Source organism: Schistocerca americana, chromosome 2 (genome assembly GCF_021461395.2).
Source record: "Schistocerca americana isolate TAMUIC-IGC-003095 chromosome 2, iqSchAmer2.1, whole genome shotgun sequence".
Lineage (NCBI taxonomy): Eukaryota > Metazoa > Arthropoda > Insecta > Orthoptera > Acrididae > Schistocerca > Schistocerca americana.
The window spans coordinates 195,443,477-195,455,981 of NC_060120.1; the positions used below are offsets into that span (position 1 = coordinate 195,443,477).

The 12,505-nt window shown below is 42.1% G+C and overlaps 1 protein-coding gene across 1 annotated transcript in view; it reads left to right on the top strand.

Moving 5' to 3' along the window:
- LOC124593869 (kelch-like protein 21) overlaps positions 1–12,505 on the top strand; it is an 81,160-nt gene that overhangs the window by 44,954 nt on the left and 23,701 nt on the right. The window lies entirely within an intron of this gene.

Here is a 12,505-nt window from a genome sequence, read left to right on the forward strand (position 1 = left end):
GACAGATGAGGTGCAACAGGCATGAAACTCCATACCACGAACTGAAATCCAGCATTTGTACAACACAATGCATGCAAGTTTACATTCTTGAATTTACATTTCGGCAGTAACACCAGTTATTACAAGGTGTGCAACTTTGCTTCCGCCGTTTGTTTCCCCAAACAGTTGAGGCTTTAATGATACAAATTGGTTACACATGTATCATTCAAAGTATTTTCCATCGCTGGCCACTACTTTCTCCCATCTTTCGGGTAGGGTACGAATCCCGCGTCGAAAAAATTGTTCATCTTTTGAAGCGGTCCACGAATTGGTTCAATTTGTGACTTCTTCATGAGATGGTCATCCAGGCCATGCGCCATTGATCTAAACAGGGGATAGTCAGAGCAAGCAATGTCTGGAGAATACGGCGGCTGGGGTTTCCAAGTACGTTTTGACCTCTTTTGCATCGTGGAGTCAAGCACTATCGTGCTGCACAATCACTTTATCGTGTCTCTCGCTGTATTGCAGCCATTTGTCTTTTAATGCTCTGCTCATAGGCATTACTTGTGTTTGATAATGAGGACCTGTGATTGTTTCACTTGGGTTTAACACCTCATAGTACACGTGTGGTCCCACCGAATACAGAGCATGATCTTGGAGCCGTGAATATTCGGTTTGGCTGTTGACGTGGAAGCATAGCCGGGATATCCCCATGATTTTTTGCGTTTAGGGTTATCGTAATGAACCCATTTTTCGTCCCCGGTCACAATGCGATGCAGAAATCCCTTCCGTTCTTGCCTCTGAAGCAACTGTTCACAAACACACAAACGCCGTTCAACATTTCTTGGTTTCAGCTCAAACGGGAACCAAGTTCCTTCTTTCTGAATCATGCCCATATCCTTGAGACGTTTTGAAATAGCTTGCTGTGTCACTCCCACTAATGGTGCCAATTCTTCTTGAGTTTGACTCAAGTCTTCTCTCAGCAATGTCTCCAATTCTGCATCATCAAAAACATTCTGTGCCGGCCGGGGTGGCCGAGCGGTTCTAGGCGCTACAGTCTGGAACCGCGCGACCGCTACGGTCGCAGGTTCGAATCCTGCCTCGGGCATGGATGTGTGTGATGTCCTTAGGTTAGTTAGGTTTAAGTAGTTCTAAGTTCTAGGGGACTGATGAGCTTAGAAGTTAAGTCCCATAGTGCTCAGAGCCATTTTGAAAACATTCTCTCTTCCACCATTACGCCGGCCTACGACGTTAAAATCACCGTTTTTGAAGCGTTGAAACCACTCACGACACTTTCTTTCGCTAATAGCGTCCTTACCATACGTACTTGAGAGCATTTGATGAGACTCAGCCGCTGTTTTCTTCATACTGAAAAAAAAAAGAAAAAAGAAATAAAACAGTAACACCTCCCGCAAATGACGAGAATTAGGCTCATAACTAACATTTTCAATCAAGAACAACTTCATGATGCAGACACAGATCGACTAACGTTTGAATGAGGTTATGTTGACCGAGGTCCAAGGGTAACTGCCTGACGTCTGCGATCTGTTTCTTTCGACCGCTGCTTACCGTTGGCGCCACCTATCGGCAAACGGCGGAAGCAAAGTTGTACACCTGTAATGTACCAGTACTTCACGTTTGCAATGTCTTGTCTTGTCTTGGTGTTGCAATTTTTTTCAGTTTGTGTGTGTTTATGTGTGTGTGTGTGAGTGAGAGAGAGAGAGAGAGAGAGACAGACAGACAGATAAATGTGATACCAAAACCCCAAAAATTATCGTGCAAAACTTTTGCCTGTTATTCAGCAGAAAATAATATGAACCCACTGATGATTATAAAAATGACATGGACATACACTGATGTTAAAGATGGAAACTGTGACTACCCCAAGGCAAAATTCTTTTCTCATAACATATATAAGTTGAGTTTCAAAAGATTAATATATCGAGGGAATTTATCGATTGTCGATATATCAACAGTATACGAATGAAATTTATATATGTCACCACTATTGTGACAAAATTTCAATATAGCCTTGTACGGATATTTCAATATAGCTGCGATAATTTGGTTGCTGTCTTCATCGACAGGGGAGGTGCTCGCTGCAGCTGAGAGGTTTTCCCTGCCAGAGCTTGCAGATCGGTGCGAGCAGCTACTGATGGAGGGCCTGAGTATAGAAACGGCTGCAGCAACGGCCGTTGTGGCTGTCGCAAGTTGCCGGCCGGCCCTCACTAGTGCGGCTGTGGAGTTAATCAGCAGACACGCCCCACAAGTGATGGGGACGGACGGCTGGAGGGCGGCCCTGCGGGACCACACAGAGGTTGCTGTGCGGATCTGCAGCCTCGTCTCTGCTGCTGCTGCTGCTCCTGCGGCGGTCTCTCCGGATATAAGGTCAGATTTGTTTGTAGGAGGTCTTCTGACTTCTCCACGAATTCTTCTCCTGCGCCAATCTCTTCACCCGCAGTTGTTTGTTGTTTTGATTACAATATCTGTCTTTCTCTGCAATTTTCGTTCTCTACAACTCTCTCTAGTACTGTGAAATATTCACTGGTGTCTCAACAAGGGTATGTCGTCATCCTGTCCCTCCTACTAGTTGGAATTTCCCACATATTCATTTCCTCATGAATTCTGCAGAGAATTCAAGTCTTACCGCCAGAACCTATCTTTCAAGGATTGTCCGGATGCGTCTTCTGTACATACAATCATTCCCATATTTCAGTATCTCTTTTTCCACTCGGCTTATAGTTGAGGACACTCTGGACAATTCTGTGACACGGCACTTCATGACGTGTTGTCTCCAGTTTTCTTGATACTTCTGAATTTTTTCATTATTGTTGAAAACGTTTAATTCTCTTCTAATAACTTCATTCTTAATAAAGTCTCTTCTTGCGCAGCCCTTCGTGCTCCTCTAAAACCACATCTCTGCTGTTTGAGTTTTATTTTATCCTTTTTCGGAGGTAACCAACCTTGTACAGAATTCGTGAGGAAGTGAATATGTAGGAAATTGTAGCTACTAGGAGGGACCTGTTAAAACACCTGTGAAAAGCTTTCATGGTACTAGAGGGAGCTGTAGAGCTTATCAAGTCGTTTAACTGTGCCTCTATATTGCTCAAAAATGGTTCAAATGGCTCTGAGCACTATGGAACTTAACTTCTTTGGTCATCAGTCCCCGAGAACTTAGAACTACTTAAACCTAACTAACCTAAGGACATCACACACATCCATGCCCGAGGCAGGATTCGAACCTGCGACCGTAGCAGTCGCGCGGTTCCAGACTGTAGCGACTAGAACCGCTCGGCCACTCCGGCCGGCCTCTATAATACGAGGGTCGCATTACAAGTTTTTTGCAAACTGCCAGTACTGGCGTTATTGAACTTGATGTTAGATTTACTTCAGATTTTATGATTTGGTACTGTTAAAATAATATCATCTCATAAACTGGCCATGTTGTTCCTTTACAGAGAGCGTTTAAAAGAAACAGTGAAGAGAAAAATTGAAATTACGCGTGAATCTGAATTATTTTACGGTTTTCGTAAAGATCTGATTCTACAACTATACAGCGAATCGTTTCGTTCAACTTTTGTTAATTAAACGCCTCTAGAAAAGACTGTTTAAGTCGGTTTGCAAGAGCAACTATCAAATACGAATTTAATGAAGAGCGGCCAAAATCGGTAGCTGCTCCAAAGAAATAACGACTCTTTGCGCTGCATGTTTGAAAAGCTTCTGCGTTTTTCTCACAGTCATGAAACTTCCTGGAAGATTAATGCTTTGTATCGGACCGGTCCCGATCCCACGATTTTGCCTTTCGCGGGCAAGAATTCTACTGACTGAGCTACCTAAGCAAGACGCACGATCCATCCTCACAGTTTAACTCCCACTATTACCTCACGGAAGTTCTCTTGCGTAATATGCGAAACTGCCATTCCTACGCAATCATATCTAAAATGCAACTATCAAATTTTGACCGTGAATATGTCTAAATATTTAACTCAGAACAATAACGAAGTAACATTTATTCACCTGAGAGCTGGAAAAATCCCTTTGGATACCAAAGGTAGTGTACAACTCACGTTCATAATTAGTAAACAAAATCCCCCAAAAAATATAAATTGCAAAACTCCCACGAATACCATTGCAAAATAATCCACACAACTTGTCCAAAGATAACTGAAACACTAAAAAGTCTAACACACGGCGTCGGTAATGCTGCAGTATGGCACGTTTCAGACCGAAAACAAAACTTGCTGGCATTATACAGCTGTCAGATTTAAAACGCTCATTTTACTTAGAGCTTACACTCATAGCTAATAACCTAGTTTACTCTAATTGGTCAGAGCCAAAGAAGAAACAATGGCGGATGTCACCGCGCATGCAAATTTTACGAATTATACCATAGAAATAGGTAATACTGCCTAATAAGCATTGAATACACATATAACGGAGCACCCTCATCTCTCTAAAAAATACATAAAAATACATACAATTATATACAAAAACCAAAACAGCTGAAATCGACTAACAGTAGTGGTAGGGAAACGATGTGGCTATCAATTAGAAAAAGGATATTTGATTTTAATTACTGTAAAAGTACATTTATTGCAAAACAGATATTTGATTAAATTAAAGAAAAATGAAACCACATTAGAAGTTCTATGAACTGCTTTCACAGTCTTTACGGAACTACAGCTTTATGACGATGTAAAATTACAAAGTTGCTTATCTGTGCGTGTTGTATAACGTCGCCTGTCGTTGTCAGCTAGGTGGTGGACTCCATTTAACGACGGTAATATCCCTCCGTCGACTCGTGCTATATATGGGTTGGTCAGAAGCCTCATATATTGTACACGGTAGGGCAAATAAAAGTGGCCTGGACGAGTGGATACGATTTCGGGTTGCTATATCAGGCTGGGACCCCGTCGGGACATACTGAAAAAGGCGTGTAGAAATGAAGTAAAAAATTTACTTAATATAATTACTTTTGATTTAGAACATAATTATGTGGAACTTGTTGCGGCAGAAGTAGTTGGTACACTATATTTTTCGGAAGTTTTCACGTTTTTCAGCGAGTCTTTTTTTCCGTTTTACGTATTTGTAAAACGACATGCAAGTCAGCTCCGTACTACTGGAGAAGTCTGGTACTTTCTGGAATGATGGCTCTCGACCTACGAGGTGCTTGTATCCTCGATACAGGATACGCAACATGCGACACCATCTGTGAGACGACCTTGTCAATATAGACTTGTTGATGTAAATAAAACTAACTGAGGCTGCATTTACGTGTTGCGCTTATAGATGGCGTTACTTCACAACTTGAACCAAGCTCGTAACAGTATTTTGTAAAATGGGGTCTTTTCGGGATGTCGGGACAAGAAGGTCCATAACAGTGACAGTCCCGATATATCGGGACGGATGGCAACCCTAATACTATTGGATCTGAATATATACATATAAATACACCCAGTGACACGCACATCACGTGTACGTCCACCATGTGATCCACGTCAGTTCCATAGAGCATAGTCACAAAATCTTCACTCCTGACATTAGTTGTTGTTGAGGTCAGTCTCGTCGCGGCCCTAGCTGGCTATCTGATCTGTTAGTATGTGATTGCATTGTGTGAGGAGCTCTTAAGTCTAGATGCATCGCAACAACCCTCATAGTCTTCAAGAATTGCAGCAGAACATTTTGGATGAGACTGCAGCAATTCTAATAATGCAGCTTCGATCCACCTTGAGCAGCTTGCTGACCAGGGCCCAAAAGAACCAAGAGATGAATGTTGATCACTTTTAGCATCTGCTGTAATCTGTTTAGTACTGTATTTCCTTTCCTTTGCTGTGTTTCTTTGTACACTGGTACTCCGTTCACCGAGCCACTTTTATTTGCCACACCCTGTAGCTCATTAATGTTTGTATAAGCTCGATGACGTGAGATCTGCCGTATTGTGCAATTATTACTGTCAAATTCACAGATTGTAAAATGTGCAGAATCACATGAACTCCACGGAATATGGAAATTCAGTTCGTTTATTTTTTTTTCCACACGTGTCACACCCAGGAACTCACAGAATGACGGCTAACTTACAGAAAATTGCTAAACTGTTTCATAACCACATTTGCTGTCTTAACGTGCTTGAGGCAGCATTAGCTCGCAAGAGAAAAAGAAAAAAAAAACATTAAACTCATCTGCTTTTGCAACTTAAGTCACAGCAGCGAATACTGTCCAGCCATGCAACAGTCAGTTTTACCCGTGTACACATTGTCAATACAGGCTGCAGCATTTCACGAGGGGCTCAATGTCTGAATCAAATACTTCTTTCACACAGTGTTCATAGCAGTGTTAAATCAATATATTATTCGAAGCTGAATTGTCCGGCAATATTTGGCAAACATTTCTTTCTAACATGACACCGACTCCCTGCTCTCTTTATGTTCACGTGAACTGTCACACACACACACACTGTGTAGAGTTCCTGAAGATGGGAACAACACACTATGATTGATGCGCACAGGTAATCAAGAACACTGGAACTTTATAGAGTCTAATAAACAAAATACAATACAGTTTCTTCGAACGTGAATCTGCACTACTGGTTTCAACATGACAGTTAATGACTTACGCAATGGGATGTCCTGGGAGGTAATCACCAACGTTGGACTGGTATTTCCCAGCGGTTAACCACTGACGTTGCACTGGAATGTTCGTACATGAGTGAAGTAGGTGGTGATGGTATCCTAAAGGTGGTGAGTCGGAAACAAAGTCCCATGAGGCGATGAGTGGAGATTGTACTCGGCTATGGCCTCCTGGCATTTGGACGTAGCGGCGAGGTGCTTCTCAGAGGCTGTGATTGGTGGATCCTGACTAATCCATCGCTAGGTGCAGAAAGCATAGAACACGGAGTGTAAAGTGTACTCGGAGAAAGAACTCCAACTGAGGAACCACTAGGTGTGGTCAGCATAAAGCTCTGAATGTGAACTAACTGCAGAGCGGTTAGGCGACGACCTAAGTACTCGTCCGGCAGAAGGAGACAGGCAGAGGCACACGACTTACAGAAGTAATGTAGTACGGCGATGGTATTGCGATGCCTCTGGCGATACCGTGGCGTCTGCTGGATGTTTGGCTGTAACCAACCCGGCATTTGTCTGTTGCTGCAGATTGTTCCCATATGAGCGCCAGGAGAAGTGTTGCTAGGGGGCGGAGCTATGGCAACCCGCGGTACACGACTGTATGGCTGGTGGCGGTATCGCCAGGGGATACAGCACTTCGTCCGGTTCATCAACTCTCAATGCACACCGAGCCGACAGAAGTCATGGGATAGCGATATGCACATATACAAATACCTGCAGTATCACGTACACAAGGTATAAAAGGGCAGTGCATTGGAGGAGCTGTCATTTGTACTCAGGTGAGCCATGTGAAAAGGTTTGCGACGTGATTATGGCCCCACGACGGGAATTAACAGACTTCGAATGCGGAATAGTAGTTGGAGCTAGCACAATGGGATATTCCATTTCGGAAACCGTTAGGGAATTCAGTACTGTGAGATCCACAGTGTCAGGGGCGTGCCGAGAATACCAAATTTCAGGCATCGCCTCTCACCACCCACAATGCAGTGCCCGCAGATGTTCACTTAACGACCGGGAGCAGTGGCGTTTGTGTAGAGTTGTCAGTGATAACAGACAAGCAACGCTGCGTAAAATAACCGCAGAAATCAATCTGGGTCTTCTGGTCCAATTGAACCGATCATTGACTGAAAGTAGTTACGTTCGGCTACTTGGAAACTGTTTCCAGCAATCAATGTTGGAATTTTTATGGATAACAATGCACCATGTCACGGAGCCGCAACTGTTCACGATTGGTTTGACCAATATTCTGGACAGTTCGAGCGAACTAATTGACCACTCGGATCACACAATATGATTCCCATTGAACATTTATGGAACATGATCGAAAGCTCACTTCGTACACATCGTGCAACGGCAACACTTTCGCAATTATGACCGGCTATAGATGCAGCATGGCTCAAGATTTCAGCAGGGGACTTCCAACGACGTTTTGAGCCCATGCCACGTCGAGTTCCCTCACTACGCGGGTCAAATAAGGTCCGACACGATATTAGGAGATATTCCATGACTTTTGTCAACCTCAGTGTATCACTACCCTCTATCCCTCTTGTATATGAGTTCCAATTATACTGACGTGCAGAACTAAATTAAGTGTCGCTCGATGTGTCAGCGCCAAGTAACATAGCTCGATAGAATGTGGACCATACACACAAGGAACTGCTACATTATAGTGCAGAAAGCAACTCAAATAAATACGCAATGAAAAGAACGAAAATGACACTTTTATTCAAAGGCAGTTATTACTCTGAAGTAACCACGATTTATGATGGTCTCCTGCACATTACAAAAGGAGAAACATTGTTGTTAATGTTGTGTGTGATCACCACGGTCGGTAGTTGATGCTCTGCAACGAGCTCCCATACTGGCCATAAGTTTGGTTGTGAGATCTTCAGATAACACGTTTCATTCCTCGACCAGCGCGGCTGACAACTGCTGGCGGCTATAGCCGAGCTGCAATACATCTCTCCACCTCACCCCATACGTACTCTATTGGATTTAAGCCGGGGAATGAGCATTGTCATCCATGAAAAGAAGTCAGGATCGAATTAATCTCTGAATAGACGCACATGAGGAATGAGTTTAGTGTCATAATATCGGTGACCGATGAGTGTACCCTAGTCAAACATTTGGTTTGTACGCCAGTGATACATTGTGCTTCCACACATCCTAACACCTGCACCACCAAAACGATCATGTTCGTCAATGTTCTTCGATGGATTAAGTGTTCCTGCCTCCTGCCATGTGAGAGTACGTGCTGAGTCACTACTTCGACTGAATCTACTCTTATCCGAAATGAGCACGCACTCCACAACGCCTTGGTTCAGCCCCTACGCTCTTGGCACCATCGCAAACGTTGCCGCCGAGTGTGGATATCAACTCGTAACCTAACCCACTCTCCGTAATTTAATGGGACATGTTCCTAATGGTCTGTGATTTTCAAAAAAGGCACCTTTTCCGAACAGTTTTGTACCAACAGAATGCAGATAAGTGTAGAACTGCAAAACATTATACCAACGAAACAGGCTCCACTGATAACGATCGAAATCAGAAAAATAATTTGTTGTTGAGTTAACTGATTTTGAGTAGTTAACGAGAATGTTCTTGAGTACGAATTTGAAGTTTAGTAAAACTATATTAGTTAAGGGAAATAACACAGCCGCCACTCTGTTTTCAGATAAAAGTTATGAAACAGACTGTACTGAACGAAAATGTAAATTTACATAACAATTGCTGAAAATTATGTAGTCAGTCAGGTGTGAAAATTACTTTTTGTTTAAACATTTGAAATAACCAAGAAGAGAAGTATGTGATGCGAGAAGGATGCTTTCGTAATCCACAAAACCCTCTTTTACTGTATTTGCGTCAACAGCTGGCGAAGCTATTCTTGTTTGCTACTGATTCTAACTCGCTACCTTTTCAACTTTCAAATTATATGCCCGATGTTTTTAATATTCGCGTTTGCAAAAGAACGTACCCACTTTCTTTAGCCCATAAATGTGTGCAACGAGGAAAGACGTAAGGAAGGCATGCTATCATGTCTTGTGGATGTCCACAAAGTGAAATAATCTTGAGATGTCGAAGGAGCAGAACTGCATGGAGGTATACCTCAATGCTTTCATTAGACTGTCAGCGCGTCAGTATCATTGTAGTTTACACACATTCTCACTTTGAAATCGTATTTGTGCCATTCAGTGTTTGGCCAATAACAGCAAAAAACGATAAATTCATTTTTGAAAGCAAGTTCCAGTAATTTGCATTTCTATAAATGTCACCAGTAGGCAGTTCCGATCCAGTTAATGAATATTTGAACTAACACCCTCTCTATTAGCTAGTGTAAACGCCGTATTGGGAATAACGGAAGGTTGTCAATAGCGTAGACCCTGTAAAATGGATATTTTGTTTCAACACGTATATAACTCAATTTTTTTAGTAATGATAGAGTAACCTCTGAAACACCTACGTGCTCCTTAAACAGGTATTTCACATATAGTTTAATAAATATTTAATTAATAGCACTTAATTTAAAGCCTGTTTGCTTCGTTTCCCAGGACTTTTCTTGTCAGGACGACTTTGTGTCAGTTTTTCAGGAATAGCTTGTTTGATTTTACTTTTCAATTTGATTTTGTGGTTTTCAAAGTACATAAGCCTACACCAAACTTTGTGGTAAACCGATAATAGCACTAGAATGCCATACAGCACTATTTTTATTTATTCATTCATTCACCATGCAGGAGATCAAATTTGGTACAACGCACTTGTCAGATATGATCATGCGAGTAAGCAACCATAATAAGAAATATTATGTAAATATGAAGAGTACACGGGAATAACGATGAAGGTCCGTCAAAATTTAAAGTTTAGCTCTTTAGCTTTTAATGCCACCTTAGAGAAGACTGGAAGTACTATCATGGGGCAAGATTTGCGCTTAAGTTTTTATGTACTTGTTGTACTTGAGAAAAATGACCAAGGTCCACTAGGTGCTGATGAACAACGATCAAGGTCGATTTTCTGCTTGGAGTTTTATTCTTCTCCTTTTATGTTTCCTCCTGTAATGACGTAAGTTGATGTTACTGGCTTTCCAACAACACTTGTGAGTCACCCACACATTGTAAACAAAGTTCAAAGGGTTGCATTGTTTAGACATAAAACAAAGAGCGATTTAAAATTGTGCCACATTGCACATCCAAAGTAGGCTGGAAAAAGAGTTTCTCTCTGTTACCGAAATTGTGCGTTACGTTATTTCTCAAATAAAATGAAGGCATCAGGAATGTCGTAAAATGAAGATCAATATTCCAGTCCAGCGCTGAATACAAGTACAAGGAAAAGAAAAATGCTGGGGAATTTTTTTGGTTCTTCAAAATTATTACGGGTCATGAGTCACGTTAAAGGTGACGACTGTAAGTGCTTACGATTGGGACGTTTTCAGTATGTTACATTTATAGAAACGAATGGAATTAAGAAATAATTCAATCACGTGGCTTCCTGTGATAACTCATCAGACTGAACTAATCAGTGTAAATCTTGCGATGCAAAGAAAACCAAAAAACAGGCCAGATGAAGCTACGAAGCTGCATGTCATGACTTTTTCTGTGTGTGTAAGGTGCGTATTAATAGAAATGGACAAATACAGGATTTGAGATATGTCAACCAGCTTTCTTGGCATTGTATGGATTCACCAACAGATATCTTATTAGTCTTACAAACGCATTGGTTACTACGGCGAAACCGCATGTGGAAACCAGATGAAAACACAACAATAGACCATACAAACCTAAAGGAGAAACCATGACTAACATGATTACAGTACGCCAATACAGACAGTCACTGAGAGACCGTATATTAGATTATAGCGTATATGGTAGCTAACGGTTATATTTAACAGAAGCCCTTCATATTCGGTAGTTACAAAGGGCATTCACAAAGTTTTGCACAGTCGTCTCTAATTCTTTTTTTTTTTTGCAGTAGGAGAATGAAATTTTTTGTGAACAAACTTGGAATATTTAGCTATACATTGAGCCTATTCAATGTAGCCTCCATCAGCTGTGATGCATCTGGCCCAACGTTCTTTAAAAAAAATTGTTCAAATGGCTCTGAGCACTATGGGACTTAACATCTGAGGTCATCAGTCCCCTAGAACTTAGAACTACTTAAACCTAACTAACCTAAGGACATCACACACATCCATGCCCGAGGCAGGATTCGAACCTGCGACCGTAGCGGTCGCGCGGTACCAGACTGAAGCGCCTAGAACCGCTTGGCCACTCTGGCTGGCCCAACATTCTTTCCATGATGTAAATACACTTTGTTAAAATTTTGGGGAATACCCCATCACTTGACACAGGAAGTAAGGCCTTTCTCACTATCAAATGTTTTACCACGCAGGTGGGCCTTCAGCCGACCAAAGAGGTAAAAATCAGACGGAGCCAATTCCGGACTGTAGGGAGAATGAGGAACAATTTTCCAACCCATTTTCCTGATTTTCTCCTGCGTCCTAAGGGCTGTATGGGGTTTGGCATTGTCATGGTGTAGTCTGATGAGCTGACCCTGAAGCTACGCTACCCAATGACAAACGAGTCATTTCAGCAAGCTCTCGTGTCGTCACACATCTGTCATTTTGGATGATTTAATCAATGGTCTCCTTATTCACATCACTCACTGCCGTCGATGGTGTACCGCATCGTGGATTGTCCAGTAGAGAGAAATCACCTTCTTTAAACCACTGCAACCACCGCTGGATACTGCTGCAATCCACTGTGTCCTCCCCATAAACAGGGAGCAACTTCCTGTGAATCGATGTGGCAGAGTCATTGCCAGTCTTGAAGAGGAACTCGATCACCGACCGTTGTCGCAACCTGACATCTGCTTCACAGTCCATTATGGCTCACCTGTAAATAAAAGAAGATACT